General features: G+C 38.0%; 1 protein-coding gene across 11 annotated transcripts in view; it reads left to right on the top strand.

The window, feature by feature from the left end:
* Window positions 1-24,747, top strand: part of BMPR1B (bone morphogenetic protein receptor type 1B) — a 524,547-nt gene that overhangs the window by 310,159 nt on the left and 189,641 nt on the right. For 5 of the 11 annotated variants that reach the window (XM_044946215.2, XM_025290700.3, XM_006071668.4 and 2 more), the window contains exon 1: window positions 23,159-23,247. The exons of 4 other annotated variants lie outside the window; for them this stretch is intronic. The gene's annotated coding sequence lies outside the window, so the exon portion shown is untranslated. Of the gene's footprint in view, window positions 1-16,317; window positions 16,456-23,158; window positions 23,248-24,747 lie in introns of those variants that run through there. 2 more of the 11 variants (XM_044946213.2, XM_044946209.2) reach the window with 2 other exon arrangements.

Below are 24,747 nucleotides of genomic sequence, written 5' to 3'. Positions count from 1 at the left end.
GAAAATCTCATGGGCGGAGGAGCCTGGTAGGCTGCAGTCCATAGGGTCGCGAAGAGTCGGACACGACTGAGCGACTTCACTTTCACTTTTCACGTTCATGCATTGGAGAAGGAAATGGCAACCCACTCCAGTGTTCTTGCCTGGAGAATCCCAGGGACGGAGGAGCCTGGTGGGCTGCTGTCTATGGGTCGTACAGAGTCGGACCCGACTGAAGCAACTTAGCAGCAGCAGCAGCTAATATGAAGGACCAGGAACTTTGCAGATCTTTTTGTTTAGTGAGGACAGTTTTAGTTGTAAGTCATCTTTTAAGGAAAATGAAATTATATTTCAATAATAGGAAATAATATGTCCGTGTTACCAGTTCTGAGGGCATTATCTCCTCATTAGAGCTGTAGTATTAAGACTTTTGGGCTTCCCTGGGAACTCAGTTGGTAAAGAATCTGCCTGCAATGCAGGAGACTCTGGTTCAATTCCTGGGTCAGCAAGATCCCCTGGAGAAGGGATAAGCTACCCACTGCAGTATTCTTGGGCTTACCTGGTAGCTCAGTCAGTAAAGAATCCGCCTGCAGTGCAGGAGACCTGGGTTCAATCCCTGGGTTGGAAAGAACCCTTGGAGGAAGGCATGGCAACCCACTCCAGTGTTCTTGCCTGGAGAATCCCCTTGGACAGAGGAGCCTGGTGGGCTATAGTCCATGGGGTCTCAAAGAGTCAGACATGACTGAGAAACAAGCATGTTGAGACTCTTGCTTATCTAAGCATAATTTCATAGCATAAATCTCCTGTATACTAGACCCTTTAACAGATCATTATGGACATTGTTATTTTTCCTGTAACTCATGTCAGTGAACCATTTTCAGAGGCAGCTTGAGTCAGTACGGTCAAGTCTCTTATATATCCACGTGGTTTAGGAATAAGTGATAGTAATGTTAGAACATAAGAAGAGAGAACTTTCGGGCATTCTGAGGCAAATTAGGTCTAAGGGGCTGCTTTAATTTAAAAAACAAAAGCACTACTGTTTCTATCCAGAAAACCAAATATCTTGGAGTTAAACATGGAAAATGTTTATAGTGTTGTATAGTTTTATTACTTCAGACAGAAGGAAAAGAGTTTATTGAGTAACCTTCAGCCAATAAGAAATTTTATACAGGCCAACAATCAAGAGGTGAACAAAAAATATTTTCTGGTTTAGGGAGAATGAGTAATAAAGGCTTAAGATCTTAGCTGTTCGCTTTGAAACAAGTGCAGTCTTTCTGTTTTGTTTTGAACAGTGGACAGCTAGCAAGTAGAAAGGCTTTGTGACTTAAAGAATGGCTCTCAAAGTGTAGATTGTGCCCTTTTCTACTCTTCTTCTTCCCTTAGATTGCTAATTTGGTGGTTGAACTTCAAGCAGATGTCTTGAACCAAGAACTAAGAGTTGTACTTGGAGGATGGTATGAAATTGGTATTGGAAGAGACTGGGCTTTTTAGGATTGCGGAATTGCCATACCAAACCTCTCTGTTACCTGGGGATTTGCTTATGATAGAGAAACAAACTTTTGTTTAAGCCACTGCTGTGTTAGGCTTCCTGTCACTCATGGTGAATGGAATTGTGACTCTGATACCCTCCCCAGCTCTGTTTACTTGTTGTTGTTGTTCAGTCTCTAAGTTGTGGCCCACTTTTTGTGAGTCCATGGACTGCAGCATGCCAGGCTTCCCTGTCCTTCACTGTCTCCTGGAGTTTGTTCAAACTCATGTCCACTGAGTCAGTGATGCTATCTAACCATCTCATCCTCTGTTGCCCCCTTCTGCTGCTGCTCTCAGTTTTTCCCAGAATCAGGATCTTTTCCATTGAGTCGGCTCTTCTTATCAGGTGGCCGAAGGAGCTTCAGCTTCAGCATCAGTCCTTTCCTGTGAGTATTCAGATTTCATTTCCTTTAGGATGGACTGGTTTGATCTCCTTGCAGTCCAAGGGAATCTCAAGAGTCTTCTCCAGAACCACAGTTCTGGAGCATCAATTTTTCAGTGCTCTTTTACTCCTAGAGCCAAGTGAGCTATGTTCTGCTGGTCAAATCTAGTCCACTGCCAGTTTTGTAAATAAAGTTTTATTGGAGCACAGCCACGCCCACTTGCTTACACATTGTCTGTGGCTGGCCGTGGCTGCTCTCCTGTTAATGTGGCAGAGTTAAGTAGCTGTGTTAGAGACCATGTGGTCCTGAAGGCCTAAAACTTTTATGATGTGCCCCTTTATAGAAAAAAAATTAACCAATCTTATCTCTTGATTGACCTCATTTTTTTTTTCCTTTGCAAATGTCTCTTTCATTCATTTTTTTCCTGTATTTATACAGGTCCATTACCAGGCTGAACATTTTTAGCTCATGTTTGAACTACTTTAGCTGTCTTGTTGCAAGTGTTCTTAAATCATTTGTAATTCTATCATTTATTCATTCTGATATGTCATAACATGGTAAGCTTTCCTAGACATATTTCCATTATGTCACTCCTCTGATGGAAAACTTTCAGTGACTTCCTCTTTTCTACAGCATCAGGTCATAAAATTTTTGCTTCTCTTTTATGATTCCTTATATTCTTTGCCTATCCTGGCATGACAGCATTATTCTTTTATTCATTTATTAATCATTTAACAAACTTTTAAAATACCAACCTGTGCTAGGAAACATAAAATGAATCCACAGTTCTAGTAATCCTTTGTAAAATAGTAGCAGCTTCCAATTGGTCTCGTAGCCACTAGTCTTCCCTGTTCTGGTCTTTTATCTTTCTCAGTGCTTTCTGGGGAGTTTTCTGGAATGCAGTTTTGAATATGTCATAATCCTGATTACAGCCTTCAGTGACCCCACATCCCCTGCATGGCAGCATGTGCAGATTAAATCTCAGTTTGTAGTGTAGAATATGAGGCTTTACCTGGTTTGGCCCTTGCATATTTTTTGTAATTCTAGTTTTCCTTTGAGATGACCTTATACTCTTACCTTGAGAGCTTGCCCTTTTTAAAATTTCTGCCCAATTTCTGTTCCTTTTGCTCATACAGTATAGCTGTCTGAAGAATCTTGCAATAATAACATGTCCTTATTAAGTCTTCCTAGATGAAGCATGAATGACCCCTTCATCAGAGGTATCCCTGCCCCCTCCAGCTGAGCTCATCCCGGCCTCCTTTATGTTAATAGAGCCTTGTGCATACTTATTATTGAGCACTTATAATTGTCAGAGTTGCTGGTTCAAACAGTCAGTTCACCTCTCCTACACAGTGACTCCTTAAAGCTTCCTGATCACACGTTCCCCTTGGTTCTTGCCACTTTCCGTCAAGCCCGTTATCATAGTTGTGTGTTATATTTCTTTGTATTGTTATTGGATTAATGTCCTTCTCATTCAACACTTACCCCACCCCAGGCCAGGTCAGCAGCTTTGTGCTCATCATTTCATTTCCCAGTGTAGAGCTAAGTACCTGGCATACAACGTGCTCTCACTTCTGGTTGTTGAATAAGTATTATGGTTTAATTTGTTGAGGGCAAAAGACTGTTTTTCCTTTTGTGTTTGTGTCTGTGTCACGTAGCACAGAACTCAACAATGTTCATCACTAATGAAGCCTTGAAGAGTACTTAAAGAAAAAAGAGAGATTCTGTTAAGATTTATTTGAAGAAAAGAATCTCAACATATAAAAGAGAGAAAAGCAGAAGTACCATGTTTGAATACCTTCCCCCTGCTCCTCACTGGGCTCCTGAGGGAACTTCCCAGAATCCCTTGGCCTCACCTCAGGAATGATGGTTGGGAAACCAGTAGAGTGGAAATAACATTGTCTAAAATAGCAGGTGAGCAGTGTTTTTCATCAAGTTCTGGCTGTCCCCGTGTGTCTGGGCAAATTGTTTAACTACTCTGGGACTTGGTTTTCTTGTCTTTGAAATGAGAAATTTGAACTAAAGTTCTTGGTGTATCTTTCTAGCTGTGTAAGTGTATTTAAAAGTGCATTTTTTTTCTGGCCTTTGGTCTTCATTTAGATATACATATTCTCTCATTTTCCCTTTTTTAAATTTCTGCCCAATTTCTGTTCCTTTTGCTCATACAGTATAGCTGTCTGAAGAATCCTTCTTTCTCTCTCTTTCCTGCCAACCCTTTTCTGCAATAATAACATTGGAGCATGCTTTCCTTTGCCTTGCCCTAGTGCTGAATTTCTCTCAAGACCATGCCAACTTTCAACTCATCTAAGAAGTATTCCCCAGCTACTCCTTTGCTTAATACACTTATTACATTCATTGTCCACAGAGCACATAAGCTAGAACCTAACATACAGTTTTCCCAGTACATACAGACTTTCCATGCCAGAATGTGTTTTAGCAGGTAGATTGGCCAGATACCCATTTTGCTTACCTTAAACAATATTGTTTCAAGATATTAAGGCATGTTCTTCCCAAATGTATGTTATTTACTTTGTGATAAATATATTAATATATACATTTTATTGGAACACTCTGTAAAGTTTCTTCTATTGATCAATTAGCTCTGTTAGCTTTATCTGCTTGATTGCACAGATCTCACATTTCTATGTGTATCTTATCATTTACTGTTGTTGATTGATCTTTTGAAAATTAAGCCCCTATTTAGTTGTTCAAGTTAGAAGAAATAGAGGGAGATATACTTAGAATATTATTTAGTGAGACTGTAATTCAAATGAGATTGTATTTACTTATACAAGAGTTGGGCCATAAAGAAAGCTGAGCACCAAAGAATTGATGCTTTTGAACTGTGGTGTTGGAGAAGACTCTTGAGAGTACCCGGGACAACAAGGAGATCAAACCAGTCTATCCTAAAGGAAATCAGTCCTGAATACTCATTGGAAGGACTGATGCTGAAGCTGAAGCTCCAATACTTTGGCTACCTGATGCAAAGAATTGACTCGTTGGAAAACACCCTGATGTTGGGAAAAATTGAAGGCAGGTGGAGAAGGGGATGGCACAGGATGAGATGGTTGGATGGCATCACCGACTCAATGGACATGAGTTTGAGCAAGCTCTAGGAGTTGGTGGTGGACAGGGAAGCCTGGTGTGCTACAGTCTGTGGGGTCACAAGAGGACTATGCAAAAAAAAAAAAAAAAGTTGGACATGACAATAAAAAAAAAAAAAAAGAGTCAGATAGGACTGAGTGACTGAACTGATACAAGAGAGACAATCTATTAAAATCATCTTTATTATTCATTAGTAAAAGAGCAGAACAGAAGACAGACAAGTTTTGCTCTCAGATCTGAATTTGAATCGGAGTTCTGCGTGGCTTTAGGCAAAATAAAACCTCTCTGATTTTAGATTCCTTTATTTAAATGGGGTAATGCCTTCTCGGGGTTGTTGTTAGGATTAGAGTTAAAGCCATGTCTAAAGTTTATCACATAGTAGACATCCCACCAAAGTTAACTGTTCATGGTATTTCTTATCACTGGAGAAATCTGAGATAAGCTCCCTGTAGTCAAAGAAAAAGATCCATGTTTTTGATAGGGTCCGTGCACATCCATTTATTTTCTGGCCTGGATTATGTAAGAGATTTTAGATTGAAGTTAAGAGCTTTTTTTTTCATTTTCCCCTTCAGGCAGATTTTCTCTTGGTTTAAAACTGCTGAGAGAAATTGGAGAAAATAAGGAGAATTGGTAACTTTCATGAAAGTAACTTGCATGTTCATATTTTGTGGGACTGATTTTTATCTTCTGAATTTCCTTAGTGGTACACTGAATGTCTTTCAAAGAAATGTAGTCTGTTTTAGACTAAAAGTAAAGTGTGCCTGTGTTCTCATGTTCACATATATGCAGAGGAGCATTGATATGATGGCACATCCTTAGGCACTCAGGAGCCCTGAACAGTATTCAGAGCAATGACCCTGTGATCATCGATGAAGCATTTGTGCACAAACGTTGGAAAGCAGGTTCACGGGCAGATAGGAAAAGCGTGAACCAGCAAAGCACTTAGAATGGACGTACGACCACACAGTTGTAGAAAACAGATTTTGAATTTCTCAACACAATGTCTTGGCTTTGGACTCCCAGAGTTTAAATATTGACTTTTAAAATGAGTTGAAAGTTGATATATGCCACCTTGTAATATCTTTCTCAGCACACTGTGTTAAGTGGCAGTAACACAGCCTTGATGAATAACTAGTTCTGTGTTGTTTCTGATTTACAGCCCTGGTAATTTTTCTTGTTCTGGGAATACATTGCATGAGAACACATGTTAAAGTTAAAATTAGCTTTAAACCTATCTAAGTAAAAGTGAGAATTCTGCTCATATAACCAACTTAAAAATATTTAATTTAAAAATAGTGTTTCAATATATAGATTTAATTCTCTTTCTCAGAGAAATTATCGAAAGAATAAAAAATATAATCATAGGAACAAAAATAGAACTGAGAGTATTAAAATGAATGATATATCAGTTTTAGAAGAAAATAGAACATTTAAATAGCCTTGGAAAAAAACAATGTAAAAATTTGCCATAAGAAAAACAGGCTTGTGTCTTCTTACTCAAAGGTAAAAAATATACTGTAATGAAAAAATGCAAACTTCTTAATTGGCCACAGTGTTTTTTTTTTTACAATGACTAATTCTTTTAAGTCATGAACTCTGTATAATGAGCTATATGGAAAATCTCCCTGTAATTGGGTAATTCCAGAACCTTCACTTGGCTGTATATATTTGGTATAAATATTCTCAAGAGAGTTTATGACTTAATTGTCATGCCTAAGAAATATTTGCATTTTGTTAGATTTAACTTAAAGTACAATTAAGAATTGAAAACCTAAAGTTTGATGACTCCATTCAGGTTATGTGCAGTCATTGAAAAATACTTCACTTGCTATGTCTATACTGAAAAATTGTCATGAGCATAACCAGCTGTATCCTAAGAGAGAGTGTGGGAAAGTTTAAGGAGAATTTCTAGAAGTTCCATGAAGGGAATGAGGGCCCTTGGAGACATATTAGACATATTAGTCAGTCTGTAATAAATTATTTATCTTGGGAGGTGACAAAAAGAGGCAGAAACTAAGCATGTGAGATATTTTTATATAATACTGATGTGTAGGGAGGAGATTGGAATTCGTGATAAAACCCCAAAAGTTGGGTTATATTCAAACTCTGTTAGTTTACAGAGAAATTAAATTAATTAAATAAAACCATTGAATTAAGGGATAATTTCCTCTTTTGACCTAGATTAAGCCTTTTTAGACTTTTGTGCAGTCTTCAACCCTGTTAAGTAGACATACACATACCTTTAACATCTTTCTCTAGGTTTAATGATGAATGTAATTTGAATTGAGAAGACTGCCTAGAATCAGCCGTTCAGAAAGTAGGAAGTATTATAAATGCAACATTCTCATTACAGAGTATGTACAGCAGTCACATTTATTGTAAAGTGTCTTTCTGTAATTGAAAATAGAGAAAAATTCCATTTTTATTAACTTATAGAACAGATAACTTCAATTTACACATGTTTTGTCCATGTGAAACAGATTAATTTTCCTTTGGCCATTTAATAAAATAATAAGAACATTAAAAAGTCTGATTGTGGTACTCTAACAACTCAAGAAAGATCTGGAATTTTATTAGAGAACATGAGATACCACACATGACCATATTTGTTATCTCACTTGGAGGGTATCTCCATAAAGGCAGTGATAATGACATTTTAGTGGTTTGATTAATTTCCCTATTAGCTGTCCAAATATAAACTGTACTTGTAACTTTACATTCAGAGAGATTTTGTTTCTTTTCCTTTTTGTCCTCGTTGGGCTTTCCTGGCATCTGTCCAGATGCTATTACTTAATAATATCTGTATGGCTTATTTTCTGCTCAGAAAGATGTAGCTAGAGACCAAAGTGGTCACACCTTGCTGGCAGTGGGGGCTCCACAGGTGCCATGTCTCCCTCAGTCCTTAAGGCAAGGTCTCACTGAGCCTCCACAGAGGAACCTTACGGTGCTCAGCTCTGGGACGTGGTGAGTACTTAATTAAAAAATAAAAGCACGTTTAAGAATGCTGTTTTTCATGGACTGCCCATTACATGAGAAAATGAAAATGCTATGTCGAGTTCTGGGCCAAATTTTAACATTTATTTAAAAATCAGGTATTTTATTTTTTTGGATCAAGAAATGTCGGAAAATTTACACTGCCAGTTAAGACACTGCAATGTTAGGAGGATCATTTGAGAAGCGGCAACCTCAAAGTAAATTTATACTCCTTGAGTTACTTTTCACTTTGATCCTTACTCTGACACTTGAAGGCAGCTCATGGAGTTGGGCAGGTGGCAGGCACAGAGCCATGGACCTCTGGTGTTTGAGACAACTCAAAAATCCATCCTGTGCTAAGTCAGTGAGAATTGAAGATCTTCTTGATTCGTGAGTTTTACCGCTGGCACCATTATATTCTTGTACCCTTGATCCATGTTCTAAAGTAATTAGGTCTTATTCCTGGAGATCCACCTTCCCTCACTACTCCATTATCTACTGTCAAATGTCCCTCATGTTCTCCAGGTTCTATCCAGCTTCACTCATACTTGTTTTGTGGGTTTTCTAGCAGTTTTTCTGGGCAACTATAGTTCATCCCTATATCTCAGGTCATCTTGATCAGCTACATTCCACCCATCCCTGTGTCTACATTCTAACACTGAGACAAATGCTTGTATAGAAGCCTACAGTTGCCAGGCTAGTAAGATAGTAAAGAATCCGCCTGCAGTGTGGAAGACACAGATTTGATCCCTGGGTCAGGAAGATCCCCTGGAAAAGGCAATGGCTACCCACTCTAATAATATTCTTGCCTGGAGAATCGCATGGACAGAAGAACCTGGTGGGCTATAGTCCATGGAGTCGCAAAGAGTTGGACACGACTGAGCAAGTAACACACAGAGACTAGGTTGTTCATTCTATTCCGAAGCTGAAGGACTTTATTTTGACATTGGGTAATACTCTCAGAAAAATTGTAGCCCATCACAAAGCATTCCCCTGCCCCATGTTTTATCCTAACAAAATTTTGATTACTTTAAAAACATTTGGATTTTAGGATTAAGAGCCTGTGTTCTTACTGCAATAATAGAATCAAAGAATAGAAATCTTCTCTGATTTAGTTTCCTTCTCACCAACATGATATTTCACATTGAAATCTTGTTGTTTATTCTTATTATCTACCCACCATAATGTGAGATCCACTTAGGCAGGGAATTCTGTCTGCTTTTTTCCACTCTGTGTCTTCAGTTCTTGTAATAGAGCCTGGTGTACAGTACATGCCCAGTAAATATTTGTAGACTGAAATTCTAACTTTGTCAAATAATTAGGTATTTAAGTTTAGAAGTCTACTAAAGAGTTAATGTTTACTATGCTTTGATTGCCTTGCAGTTTCTTAAGAAATAAAACTGATACTTTCATGAGTTTTTAAATGTTTGCTATATTTCTCAATGTTTCAACATTTACTGTTCTTAAGAATGGGAGAAGGCAATGGCACCCCACTCCAGTACTGTCGCCCAGAAAATTTCATGGATGGAGGAGCCTGGTAGGCTGCAGTCCATGGGGTCGCTAAGAGTTGGACACGACTGAGCGACTTCACTTTCACTTTCCACTGTCATGCATTGGAGAAGGAAATGGCAACCCACTCCAGTGTTGTTGCCTGGAGAATCCCATGGACGGAGAAGCCTGGTAGGCTGCAGTCCATGGAGTCGCACAGAGTCGAGCACGACTGAAGCAACCTGGTAGTATGCTTAAGAATTATAATTAGAGATTAACTTTTTAGTTACTTGGAAGCCTAGGATTATGTTTTTGTTATATACTTGTTTTATATCTTCAGTTCAATTCAGTTCAGTCTCTCAGTCGTGTCCGACTCTTTGTGACCCCATGAATCGCGGCATACCAGGCTTCCCTGTCCATCACCAACTCCCGGAGTTCACTCAGACTCATGTCCATCGAGTCAGTGATGCCATCCAGCCATCTCATCATCTGTCGTTCCCTTTTCCTCCTGCCCCCAATCCCTCCCAGCATCAGAGTCTTTTCCAATGAGTCAACTCTTCGCATGAGGTGGCCAAAGTACTGGAGTTTCAGCTTTAGCATCATTCCCTCCAAAGAAATGCCAGGGCTGATCTCCTTCAGAATGGACTGGTTGGATCTCCTTGCAGTCCAAGGGATTCTCAGGAGTCTCCTCCAACACCATAGTTCCAAAGCATCAACTCTTCGGCGCTCAGCTTTCTTCATAGTCCAACTCTCACATCCATACATGACCACTGGAAAAACCATAGCCTTGACTAGACGCACCTTTGTTAGCAAAGTAATATCTTATGGCCTTTTAAATTCTTTTTTTGTCTCTTGTAAATCCATTAAAGTAAGCCAAGCATATTTATTGATCCTAAGACATACAGTATTAACGTATTTTATGATCACTGAATTTGGAATAAGGTTTAATGTCATCATATGATAATCACAGCATTTTTTTTTTCCTTAGTGTTACATAGAATGGTGGTGTGCTGCATCATGTGAATAATGATGTTTTATGTTTGAGGAAATACTTTAGTTACACTTTAAAGTTTTCGATACTGTTTGAAAATCATTAAAGTTTAATTTCTAGAATAATTTTCCATTTGAATCACAAAGCTACTGTGAAAAAAATCACAAAAACACTTGATAGTCTTCCCTACACTTCATATCCCTCAGTTACACTAGCAGAATAATAATTTGAAGGGGTTTGCTGTTACTAAAATTGAACTAGAGGGATGATTAATCACTTGACATCGATTTCAAGGTACCACTTCTGACAGTGTGTGTAATGGAAACCTGTCCGTCTGCAGCTTCACACATGATCTCAGCCTGTTGTGTGACCTCCTCTATCAGGTACGGTTTCCATCTCCTAAATAAAGCAGAGGTGTCCTCCAGAGGCCATTCAGCTTTTGATAGAATATTAGAATCCTGTGTTAACAAGTTTGTGAGAATCTAGAATGTATCTCCCAGGCAGGAGGCAAGGGACTTTAAGAGTTGTTAGAGAAACTATGTAGAGTTGTCAAGTTTTAAAGAAACTATTTGACACTGCTGATTCACTGACTGACATTGTAGAAAGTCACCCATCTCTGAGCCTGTTTCAATACTTGCAAAATGGGAGAACTGGCCTGTAGAATGATAAATAAGTTGTCTCTGTAGGAATGGATGGATGTGTTTTAGAAAGAGTCAATTTGATTTCAGCAAAAAATTTGTTTGAACATTCATTGATTGGAAGAGACTGATCATTTGTTGGTTGGAAGAGGGTGATCCCAATAGTCTTTGAACTTAACATGTTTATTAATTAAATTAGTCATTGTTCCGAACTAAATGTTACTAAGATAGTTTATTATTCAGTCTGTCACTTTAAAGAAAAACAATTTAGACCTCACCTCTATCATGTAGTCATTTAACTTATGTTTAGTTTCACATGACAATTAAAACATGATGGATAAGCATGCAGTACCCTAATTTAATTCAGAGATGCCTCAGCTGCAAGCAGCAGCTCCATATCTATTTACCTTCTTGATCTTATCAAATATCACACCACAGAGATCAGATTTAATTACCATTTTTCTCTTACTGCTTATTCATTGACAGATTTATTACCTTCAATATTTAATGTTACAGAATATTTTGGATTGATTATTCCAACAAAATTTAAGTTTTTAAAGCATCAAACACTTCATATGTAAACTGTAATAATGAGACTAATATAAATGTTAACAATAAAATTTAACCTAATTTAATGTATTTGTTGCCACAAAATAGGAATTTGTGACACAATTTCTCTCTTATATAACACTATAATCTTACTAATGTAGTTTTGCACTTAAAATATACTTCATGTCTTAGGCAAAAGTGCTAAAAATAAAAGTTAAAGAAGTAATCTTATTTAAGAGTGATAATTTTAAATAAGGTTCCTAAATGATTTTAAGATCATTTGATTTTCTTTGACATTGTATTGCATTTGTATTGAAGGTTTGGGTGATCATTTATTATAAATATTATAAATAATTGTGCTCAGAATCTTTAAGAAGTTAGAGGAATATTTAAATGGTGTTAATGCAAGATGTAATTTATATAATATTCTTTAATATTTTTTCCCCCACAATAAATAATAAGGTGAAAAAAAATCATTCAGGCTATGGATAACATAAAATCTTTGAAGAAATTTTATGAGTCATCTTTACAAAGTATTTGGGGGAGAATTAGGTCCACTTAAAACATATAATTTGCATTCAGTGTCTTGCTAGCTGTAATTTTAGCTAACTTGTTTTTTGTAACTTTACTCATACTGATTTTTCAGATCTGTTTTTATTTTCAATTGATATTTAATTCAATAATTTTTTTCCAAACAAACAACTTTTTGTTGAGGTATCATTGATTTACTGTGTTGTGTCCGTCTCAGGTGTACAGCAAAGTGATTCCGTTATATATGTGTATTTTTTCAGACTTTTCTCATTGATTTTTACAAGATACTGAATACAGTTCTCTGTGCCATACAGTAGGTCCTTATCGTTTACTTTATATATATTAGTGTGTTTCTGTTAATCACAAACTCCTAACTTATTTCTCCCCCACCTCTTCTCCTTTGGTAACTGGAGGTTTATTTTCTGTATCTGTGAGTCTATTTCTGTTTTGTACATAGATTCATTTGTGTCATTTTTTTACGTTATACATATAATTAATATCATATGATATTTGTCTTTCTCTCATTTGCTTCAGTTACTATGATAATCTGTAGCTCCATCCATGTTGCTGAAGAAGGCATTATTTCATTCTTTTTCATGGCTGAGTGATAATCCACTGTATGTTTATACCACATTTTCTTGACTCATTCATCTTTATCCATTCATAGACATGTCCTGGTTATAAATACTGCTGCTGTGAACATTGCCATGGATGTATCTTCTTGAGTTAGAGTTTTCATTGTTTGAGGATATATGGCCTAAAAGAATAACTTTATATGATATATTTGAATATGAAAACAATCTGCTGTCTGTAGTACACTTGGGAAATGCAGACAATAAAAAGAAAAGAGGTTTGTTCATTAGTTTCATCATCTCGGGTAACCATGGATGTCATATTGGTTCATTTCTTTCCATTACTTATTCTAGGTGTGTGCATACATCCATGCGTTTTCATAAGTATCTTGTAGACAGGCATACTACCCTCTCATGGTGGGATGGGAGATATTATTGCAGTTATCTGCCTCTGGCTGTTCTTGGACCACACCTTTACAGCCCTCTTACATTTAAAAAATGCTTATGTTTGTCATCAAAGCCCTCCCCCCCAACTAAGTTTCATTCCATACTGCATTACCTTGGAGTCTAGGATCTTGTCTTCTAAATCAAATCCAGGTGCAGATGAGGCTCCTTGAGTAAGGCCTCAAGTATTGAAAATTCTTGAACTAGAGGATTTTCTGAAAAACTTTGAACTAAAAATGTAAGTTATCTGCCCTTTACGTAGCCAACATTTTATGGTATGACAGGCACAGGAAAATTCTGTGGTCCCGCCTGTTCAAAGACAAAGAACTGAGAGGCTGCTGTATTCCACAGCAGATATCAAACCCAGATGGTCTTGCTGTCATTTGCTTAAGTTGGGGCTCAGTCTTTTTCTGGGAATTGTCCTCCTTGACTCTTGATTCTTCTCACTATGTCCGTTTTTCCATCCTCTGAATTTTCATTCTTTTTCCAAAAAAGCATGGCTTGAATTCGTTGCTGACAAGTTTTCTCAAGCTTCTACGTGTGCATGAAAGTTTGGGGTCCAAAATCCACTTTTTATTTTTTGGTGTTTTTGTTTGCTTTTAGCTCCAAATTTGCTAAGAAATTTTTAGAGTTTCTTATATGTTAATTTATAATCCACTCTGTTAGCAAAAGCCACACTCCCCAAATTTCTGAGATAATTGCTCTTTTACCAGAGGTTTCCTATGTGATGTGATAACATCCTTACTTTTTTTTAGTTGAAGTATAATTGACTTACAATATTATGTTAGTCTCGGGTATACAGCATAGTAATTTGATATTTTAATAGATTATACTCCATATAAATTATTATTGACTGTTGCTTTATTCCCTGCACTGAACATTGCATCCTTGTATCTTATTTTATACCCAGTAACTCGTGGGACTTCCCTGGTGCCTCAGATGGTAAATAATCTGCCTGCAATGCAGGAGACCTGGGTTCAGTCCCTGGGTTGGGAAGATCCCCTGGAGAAGAGAATGGCCACCCAGTCCAATATTCTTGCCTGAGAAATCCCATGGAAAGAGGAACCTGGTGGGCTACCATCCACGGGGTCGCAAAGAGTTGGACACGACTGAGGAAGTGACACTAAAAACTTGTACCTCTTAACCCCTTACCCCGACTTTGCCCCCCACCCCGTTCCCAATCTTAAAATGTTTAGTAGTCCTGTTGCTTAGAGGAGAATGTTGTCGTCTTGTTCCCTTAACACCCTTAGAAGTTCTTTTATCTACTTTAAAGAATCTATGAGGCAACCATCTTGATATTCCTGAAATTTTGATACAGAGTGTTTATAGTCACATGCTTACCTTTACTTGTAGACCAGATTTTTCTGACATCACCTGGCATTTTATCTTTTCCCTGAGGCTCCTTTTTATTTTGCTCTCTGAAGCGATAGGAAATGAAAAATAGTTCTATTTTCAAACCTAGAAAGTTTGGTCTTATTTTTAATAGTTCCTCCAAATTTTGCTGAAAACCAAATAGTTCCTTTTTGAACTCATCTGTCTCTGGCAGCATCACTTCCTAAGGAACAAAGGGGAGGCACGTGCTCCTTTCAGTATGCTGTTCAGAAGTCTCCTTAAATTAATTCCCTGGCGTTCATTAGGTACATTTTCTATTTTTTTACCTCAATGTGGGCAATCATATTTTGCTAAATGTTCTTCAACCACTTAGCAAGAATCTTCTTTTCTCTGCCTTCAGAAAACATAACTCTTGTTTCTCTGGGGCCCTCACAGTCAAAACTCTTTGAGGCACATCAAGGTGTCATTGACAGTTTCATTCCGGCTTCCATCTGCTGTCTGGTCTAAAAGTCAGTACCATCAGTTTTGAGTTCACTTAATTTTATTGTGCTACTTTCACTTCTGATATCAAAGTATGTTCTAGTTACATATTGCTTTCTAACAAAGAACTATAAAACACAGTGGCTTGAGACAGTAAAAACCAATGTTATCTCCTGCTTTCTGTGGGCCAGAATTCTGGGCAGAGCTCAGTTAGGTGGTTCGGACTCCATTTCTCTTGAATTTGAAGTCTTTGGTATCTGGAGCCAAAATAGCGGGAGACTGAAGCAGCTGAAGGTGTGGTCCAGGCATGTCTCTATTCATGTAGTCTTAAGGACTCTGTGAGTTCCCCCCGTTGGCAGTTTGGTCTTTTAGCATCATGTCCCCTGCATAGTCAGACTGCTAAAGTGGTAGCCAGAGGCTTCAAGAACGTGGGTTCTGATGAGTCAGTTGAGGGTCGGACCATATTTTAATCTCCTGGTCTTGAAGCACATAGTGTCACTTTCACTCCAGTCGTCAGCTCATCCAGATTCAAGGAGAATTTAGACCTCGCCTCTCAATGGGATATAAGAAGAGCATTTGGGATAGGAGATATTGTTGTGGCCATTGTTTGAAAATGAAATCTACTGTGCTCTGTATCCAGTCTTTACAGGTCAGCTTCAAAATTTATGGAATATAGATGTAGATGTTGATAGAAATATAGATAGAACCTTTTATGTATTAAAAAAACACTTAATATCCTTGCTTTCATCCTCAAATTTTGCTATTTAAACGTTCATTGAATTTTTAGTTATCGCATTTAATGGGGATCTAAATTTAATGTTTTTCTCTTGACTAAGCTAAAATTAGGATTGTGGGTGGTACATGTTTTAAGTTGTATCAAGTTTTTAGGCGTGCAGAGTTTATGAATAGTAATTAGTTTTAACTGGCCAGCTATTGAAACCTTGTGGTTTTGTAAAAGAAGAAAAATGTTTCCTAAAAATTAAGAAAAATTACATTTCTTCCTACAACCTAGCTCTGCAGAAGAACGGACAGATTGTCACAGTAATTCTTAAAATTAATCTTTTGAAATACTTAGAACATATGGTTGAACTTCATGAATACGAGCTGTGAGCTCTTCCATTAAAGGCGGTGAGCCTGCAGCTGCCAGCATCTCCTTTCTTCTTGGTCGCATCAGCTTAGTTTGTCTTCTGTCACTCCATAACTGAGCCACATGTGCTTTGGAAAATTTTGGACTGTTTCGGATGTTTAGTCTGCATGGGCTGCACCCTGTCCGCTGCATCTGTTTGCTTCGGCTCTCTCTCTGCTTTCAGCAGCAGTGCTGTCCAGCCAGCTTTTGTAGGAGTGCCAGGCCTGCAGTAGCTTGTGAAAGCCGAGGACCAGAAAACTGCTAGCTCTGTGAAACTCGACCTTGTCTTCACAGAACTCCTAAGGACCAGTTCTACTTAGCCCTCTTAAGTGGATCTAAGGTGATATAAAATGAATAAAAAATACCAGAATAAAGTATCACAGTTGATTTCAATTATTATACCTAGGAAAAAGTATAGCACTTTTTAGCAATCAACGTGGCTTATCGACAGTGAAAATTCAGTATCATAAAAACAAAGGTAGCGTTGCGTGCATGCCAGGTCGCTTCAGTTGTGTCCCACTTTTTGCAACCTCATGGATGGTAGCCCGCCAGGCTCTGTGCTTGGGATTCTCCAGGCAAAAATACTGGAGTGGGTTGCCATTTCCTTCTCCAAGGTAGCATTGCTTAGTGAAATATTACCTGTAATTTGAATGATCTTTTAAAATATATTCAAAATGTGTGTAAGTTCTAACATAGGATTGCATATTACATGCCATAGTTATAATTTTGCCTCAGAATTCACCCTGAGTAAATTTCTCTGTGATATAAATTCCAGCAAGCAACCTAGTAGAGTAGATTTGGTCATTTAATATCAACCAGATTTTTAAGACTATTGAATTGTATTTCAAACAAAAGAACTCAGATCATTAGGTAAGTAGTAATCCTATAAAAGCAACAAATGACAAAATAATATGACAGCATTGAAAACTGGGTCATAAAGTAACATAAAAGTAACATGAGATAAGAAGATAATTGGAATGTCAGATTGTGATAAATATTTTCAGCTCATTTCAATTAATTCACTTAGCATTTAATTGTATTATGAAGGGTATTAACAGTTTAATATTGTGACTTATTCGTGAAAATTGAACTTATTCATTTAAAGTTGAAATGCATATGTTCTATTTAATAGTTTCCTACTCAAATTTTACAAGTTATTATTATTTTTTTTTTTTTCTGAGCAAGTCGGTAACTCATTGATTGTCAGAGTAGTGACTGTGTTAGGCTTATGTGTTCACCATTATACAAGATCAGATGAACCGAAATTTATTAATAATTTTAGAACAATCTTTTTGGGCCTTTATATTTTTTGCCTACTTCCCCTCCTACCCATCTGCACACTGCTTTACAAATCTTCTTATGCCACATGGATTCTTTTTTTTTTTTTTAATTTTATTTTATTTTTAAACTTAACATAACTGTATTAGATTTGCCAAATATCAAAATGAATCCACCACAGGTACACATGTGTTCCCCATCCTGAACCCTCCTCCCTCCTCCCTCCCCATTCCATCCCTCTGGGTCGTCCCAGTGCACCAGCCCCAAGCATCCAGTATCGTGCATCGAACCTGGACTGGCGACTCGTTTCATACATGATATTTTACATGTTTCAAGCCGCTCACTGGTTTCTCATTGCCAGGAGGACGACAGATATAAAAGCCCAGGCCCTCCATGATTAGCTCCTTCCTCACTTTCTTGCCTTGTCTCCTGCTTCTCCCTCCACTGCAGCCTCTGCTCCATCCACAGAGACTGCTTGCCATTCTTTGCACAGACTGTACTATCTCTCACAGCCTTGCCTCTTTTGGGATGGATCCATCTCTGCCTGTTTTCCTAGACTAATTCTACTCACCCTATTTAGGCTTTCCTTCTCAATGAATTAAGCGCTCTTTTGGGATGGATCCATCTCTGCCTCTTTTCCTAGACTAATTCTACTCACCCCATTTAGGCTTAGTTCCATGACTACCTTTCCTTCCCAATGAATTAAGCGCTTATATTTTTTCACTTACATATAGCTCTTACATTGGTTTTATTACTATACATTATAGTTTTTGCCGGTGTGCTACTTGGAGACTGGACTTGTGTCTTAGGTTTATGTTATCGATGGCGGGCATATATTAGATATTCAAAATTGTTTACTGAAGGAGTGAATGATTGAACGAATTTATGGCCCATTTTATTTTTCATTTACATCTGCAGTCTTAAACCATCGAATCCTCTTTTTCAATGGGTCTCTTTTCTTGCTGGGAGCATAGCAGTACCTCTCATTTCACATTTCAGCTTTTTCACATTTTTTTCATATTCCTCACTTTTTTGTCCTTTTACCAAGGAGGAGAGAGTGGTAGGCACCAGGGCCTGTCGTTGGTAATGTATATTTGCAGCTCCTTCCAGCACTTAGCTGCTTTATGTGTCTTACCTTCAGTAGTGGGAGGCTGATAAGTCTGCATTATTTCATTAATTAGGTGTTTGTCTAACACCACAAAGGATGGTACTGTGAATGTGCAAAAGTGCATAAACATAGCTCTTGATTTCAATTAATGTATTGTCTACTAGAAAAAAGGAGACAGATACTTAATACAAGATGGGGATGCTGTGGGTTTTCATAAAGGTATAGAAAGAATGCACAGGCTATTTTGAGATAGGTTAACTCAGCTAGCTTTATCAGATAGAACTTAAAGAAGATAGGGTTGAATAGAAGTTGTCATTTCTTTTGACTTGCATACTGTGAATTCCGTACAGATGGACTGTGCAGAAAATTTATCTACTGTTTTGAAACTCCTTTAAAGAAAAATTGGTGGTAGTACAGTACTTACATATGCATTTTTGATGAAATATTGTCTTGGGTAGGCAAATTAAGGAATATCTTAAGTTTATTTTCTATGGAGGGGTTGACTTTTTAAATAAAATTCCTTCATGTAGCTCATGTATTTTAATATCCTCATGAAACTGGAGGAGATGGTATCTCAGCAGAGCTTGTAGGACTGTAGAGCCACATGATAGATGAGTCAGTTTTTAGCTGATTGGTTTGCCGCCTGAAATGGGACCAGGACTTGAGTGCTTTTGTTTTTCTTTAATTTTGGTACCTTATTTATGCATAATTATTAGCTGTTACAAAATAAGAACTTAGGTTGACACTAAGAGCTGGAAAATGAGACATTTGACTACCGTTAGGAAACTTTATTCTCTGTTAAATGCGTCCAAAAAAAGGTGTTCTAGTGTTTATTTGAAAATAGAGATGCCATCTGCACCTGATTAATATGTCTAAATATTTTAACCCATGATGAGTTTCTCAGGTTACAGCAGTTCTAAATAAATCCCATTTCTCCTCAAAGGTTATTTTCCAATGCAGTGCTGGTGAGCAAACTCTTAGCAGAATTATGTACTACAAAATGATGTGCCATTTACAGTGGATGGGACATGTGGCCTGCACTAGAGAACTCCCAAGGTTAATGTTACAAATAGTCAAAAAGAATAACGTAAGGAAAATTCAGAAACCATCTCCAATGTTTTGTGTATCATTTTTTTTCTTCAGAGACACAAAGTTATTCACAAATTATAAGCAAACATATTCTAGGATTTACAGGAAGAATTACATTAAAGCAATGAATCAGGAAATGGGTATAACTGAGTGGGGCATTACCCAAAGAACCATTATTCACCTAAATTATTTGAATTTCTAGAGGTACCTGTTTCAATAATTGCTTTCATTTTTATTGTTCTTTAGAAGAATTTGCTTAGGAAACTAATGTATTCTTAAAGCCTATTGTTTCTTTTCCCCAGGTATCCAGATAGAAATTAGACATTTAAGTGCATGACAGAAATTTCAGCTCAAATTTAATCTTCCAATGACTGTTTATGTAATTAGAATCTTTCCATGGCTTAAATTAGTGCTTTAGCTGGGTGCATATCAGAATCCCATGGAGGGTTTCAGAGAACACTTGATCACTGGTTCCTGCTTCAGTGATAGGTCTCGGATGTGGCCTAGGCATTTGGATTTTTAAAAGCATTACGGGTGATTCTCATGCGCAGTACAGTTTAAGAACCACGGGCCTAAAACACCTACATCATTCAGTACTAATTATTTAACTTCATTGTGTATCTCTGCCCACCTCCCCCAACGTTTTTCGTGTTTGTCATTTTTGTTGTTATTGTTGTTTTTTGTCATTTGAAAGCCAAGGATTGTTCTTACCCTAGGATCTTTCCATTAGCAGTTCCGCCCTCCTGGAATGCTCTTCCTACAGATCCTTATATGGTTTATCGCCTTCTCATCTTTCAGGTCTCAGCTCCATGGGCTCTTCAGGCAAAGCTTTTCTTAATTCCCCGTCTCCAAAGCTTTCTTTTCCTCAGCATTGTCATGTTATTCTGTTGGATTGTTGCCATTCTGAAGGGACCATGAGATGTTTCATTCATTTGTTAGTCCTCTCCACCCCCAACTATAAGGTAAAACCCAGGTATGTCTGGTTCACCATCATATTCCCAGCATTAAAAGCCAAGCCTGTCATCCAGCAGTTCCTTGATAAATATTGTTTGAATAAGTGAATTAAAATGTCAATAGAAAAAATATTGTGGGAATATGGCTCCCTGGAATATGCCTCCTGACTCATTTGAAAAGACCCTGATGCTGGGAAAGATTGAAGGTGGGAAGAGAAGGGGACAACAGAGGATGAGATGGTTGGATGCCATTACCGACTCAATGAACATGAGTTTGAGTACACTCCAGGGGTTGGGGATGAACAGGGAAGCCTGGTGTGCTGCAGTCCATGGGGTCGCCAAGAGTCAGACACGGCTGAGCGACTGAACGGAACTGATGGCTCAAGCGGTAAAGAATCCTCCTGCATGCAAGGAGACCTGTGTGAGCCCTGGATCTGGCAGATCCTCTGGAAGTGGAGATGAAATCCACTCCAGTATTCTTGCCTGGAAAATTCCATGGACAGAGGAGCCTGGTGGGCTACAGTCCATGGAGTTGCAAAAAAGCTGGACAAGACGGAGCAACTAACACTGCTACTCTAGTACTATACGTAATTATCTTTTCCTCTCCAAAAACAAAACCTAATATGGGATCACATTTTAAAAATTAGAAGAAAGTTTGAAGATGAAATTAGTGAAAATGTCAACAGGCAGAGAAGAAATAAACCTTGACATTTGCCAACCCCTCCCACCCCCCTAGTACTGAAACCTCTGGGTCAGTGATATTAAGACTGGGCTATTTATTACTACCGGAGGCTCTCACTGCGCGGCTGTACTTTGGGTCTTAACCATCATCCCAAAGTGCCACACATGTGAAATCTTCACATACTTTCTTCTTTTACTTCATATAGTTTACTTCTATTTGAGGAGCTCTCTGATAGCACCTCCTCCTCTGTAAAGCCTTCCCTGAGCTCAGTCTCCACGAAGAGCTGGTTTCCTGTGTTCTGCTTGCTTGCCTCAGGCTGTCGCCATGCTGTGTTATAATGATCTGTTCACCAGTCCCTGTCTCCCTCACCAGCTTCCCTGAGAGCACTGATTGTGCTATAGTACCAAGCCCATCACTGGTTCTCAGCAAGTGTTATGTTGAATGAAAGCATAAATAAATACAAAATACTCCACAAGAAGCATTACAACTGCCAACTGAAACATGTAAAATATCATGTATGAAATGAGTTGCCAGTCCAGGTTCGATGCACGATACTGGATGCTTGGGGCTGGTGCACTGGGACGACCCAGAGGGATGGAATGGGGAGGGAGGAGGGAGGAGGGTTCAGGATGGGGAACACATGTATACCTGTGGCGGATTCATTTTGATATTTGGCAAAACTAATACAGTTATGTAAAGTTTAAAAATAAAATAAAATTAAAAAAATTATGCAATGGATTTATCAGGAATATAAGTAAGTTGAAGTGGTTTTTAATAGAATAAAGCAATAAATAAGGGTATTCTAGGCCAACTTGGGGGTGTGATGTTATGCACACTTAGGAAATTAAGAAAACATTCTTGGTGCCAATAAGTCTGAGCACTGGCTTCCAACTGATACGGGGCTTGTCATCTATACAAGGTTTTCATCACCCACTTGGGACTTTTATACATTATTTACCCTTTTTGATAAACTTCGTTTCAATAGCTACTATTCAGATGGATGCATTTTCCAGTAACACCTGATAAGCATTTTAAAATGTAGCTTTTAATTGGTATTGATTGCCAGTAAACACAATGATAACTTTCTTCAGTGTATTTTGAACTTCGTTGTTCTGCCCAATAGAAAATGGAGCAATCTTTGGGCATATAAATATTTAAAATTCTCTAGGTAGATCCCTGTTAGTTCCATGGTACCATTGTTATCATTTTAGTTTTTGAATACTTCTTAGGGTCACTCTTTCAGACTGTATCCCGCTTCAAAATTGCTATCACTATGCATAAGTTTACTAGAAAGCTAGATTTTTTAAAAAGGAAAATCATGTAATTGGAGTGAACATTTTCAACAGCACTGTGGAATTGTTTATTGCCTCATTTTATGTCACAAAGATGATAAAACAGAGAAGTGAATACTCAGGACAGAAATGCCATCAGGTCCCCCCAGACCATCCTTAAGTGCAGTGTTATCACTACTTTGTTGCTGGCAGACTCCAGATTGGTACTTGCTTTTCCTTTCTGCTTTTAGGAGGAAGCACTAAATTTGTCACACTTCTAAAAATGAGACAAGCAAGAAGGAGTAAGGAGTTCTAATATCAGCATTACAGCATCCAAAGAAGTTTGTTTGTTTGTTTATCTTTTTTTTTTTTTGAATTTTTGAGTTTGCATTCCCACATAGTTGGATCTAGTTCTATTATACCAGCTCAAATATTACTCCAATGAAATTTAGGGTTCAGAGAATTTTGTTTGTTCTTGAAAAGATACAGAAACTTGTAAATGCTGCTTCACAGGGCATTTCTAGTGAACACATGGTTTGGTGTGTTAGGTGAGTGTAACATGGGATTTGTTGTGCGCAAAAGGGAAATGAAACCTAAAGGATAAGGCCAGGTCGAGATGGCTGAGTGGCCTCTGTTCTGTGCTGAAGGCTTGAATCCTCTGTCGGCAGGATGAGGTGTTGAAATGTTGTAACCTGTGGAAGCAGTGTAGAAGACGGACGGAGAAGGCAGAGTGGTGACAGGAGAGTCGATGGTGAGTCTTTCAGTGTTTAAGGTTACATAAAAGCTAGACCTGAATGTTGGTAGGAACAGAGGGAAGGGTAGGAGGCACAAGCTTGAGAGGTATTCCAAAGCTAGACAGAGCACTAACTAATGAGAACTGGGGGAGAACAGAAGTAGAACACTGGAATTTTTACTGAGTAATGGTACTGTCATTACCCAAGTCATGGGTGTGTGTGTGTGTGTGTATGTTGCTGTTATTAAAACATATATATTTGCCTCAAACTGGAATACTTCAGTTTGTCCCTTAGGTGTTGTTATTTTTTTCAATAGGAAAATCCCTACTGAGGGAGGGTCCTTCAGGTGTTGTTAAAATGTATAGTAATACAGGCCAAGGGTTTAATATGAAAAATCCCAAATTCAGTTTCTGTCTATATTTCTTTAAAATGTTGGCACATTGGGCTGTTCCTTGCCTACTTTGGATTTCCATTTTTGCTTATGTAAAGTAGGAATTTTTTCTCATTGGCTTATCCTAATGATCAAATGAGAAAGCATATGAAGAAAGACTCCTTAAAAACATGCCGTATAAATGTGAGTCAATAGATTTGTACAGAGTTGGCCAGCAAGAGGGGAAATACCCCATCAACATTGGTCCCATGCCCTGAGCCTGGTCTGAGTTCCTGTACTTCTGAAGTGTTCCTTTATGTTCTTCACTGATGTGATTTAAGTATCTGGAATGAGTGGCAGTTTATATATGCTTTTTCAAAGATGGACAGTTATACAAAGCAGTTATTTTAATTTAACGGTTCAATACATATTCTCTTCATAATAAAATAGAAATATAATCAGGTTGATTCCTAAATTGATGTGCTGTTTGTTAACATTATTTCATTTCTTCAGTGGATTATGAAAGAATATAAGGATATTCTTTCTTTACCTTTTCTATGCACGTGTAGAAGTCATGTCCAACTCTTTGTGACCCCATGGACTGTAGCCCGCCAGACTCTTCTGTCCATGGGATTCTCCAGGGAAGAATACTGGAGTGGGTTGCCATGCCCTCCTCCAGGAGATCTTCCTGACCCAGAGATTGAACTCAGGTCTCCTGCGTTGCAGGCAGATACTTTATCATCTGAACTAGTAGGGGAGCTCGTTTATACTTTTACCTCCCACCTATCCTCAACCTAGTTCCAGCTCTGATCTTGGCCAATGTAAGCTGAATACCAGGATGAAGCAAATTAGAGGAAGGGAAAAAGCACCTCGAAGGACGCTCCTGTGCAGTTTTCACCTATTCCAAAGTAGTCTAATGAAATCAGAGCTTACAGAAACTAGAAAGATTGCTTTAGTTCACCTCAAAGTTTATTTAACTTACTGTTGGAAATATATTATATATGACAATATTCAGATCCACTAAAATACAGAAGTAAAAGTAAGATTTAAAATATTTTCGTCTTTCTTTCTGCATTACTCTTTATTTACTTTTGAGAATACATTTCAAGAAAATTTCAAGCCCTGTCAAGCAGGACAGCCAATAGTA

Source organism: Bubalus bubalis, chromosome 7 (assembly GCF_019923935.1).
Source record: "Bubalus bubalis isolate 160015118507 breed Murrah chromosome 7, NDDB_SH_1, whole genome shotgun sequence".
NCBI lineage: Eukaryota > Metazoa > Chordata > Mammalia > Artiodactyla > Bovidae > Bubalus > Bubalus bubalis.
The sequence above is the reverse complement of the archived record's forward strand: the minus strand, read 5'-3'. Positions and strand labels throughout refer to the sequence as shown.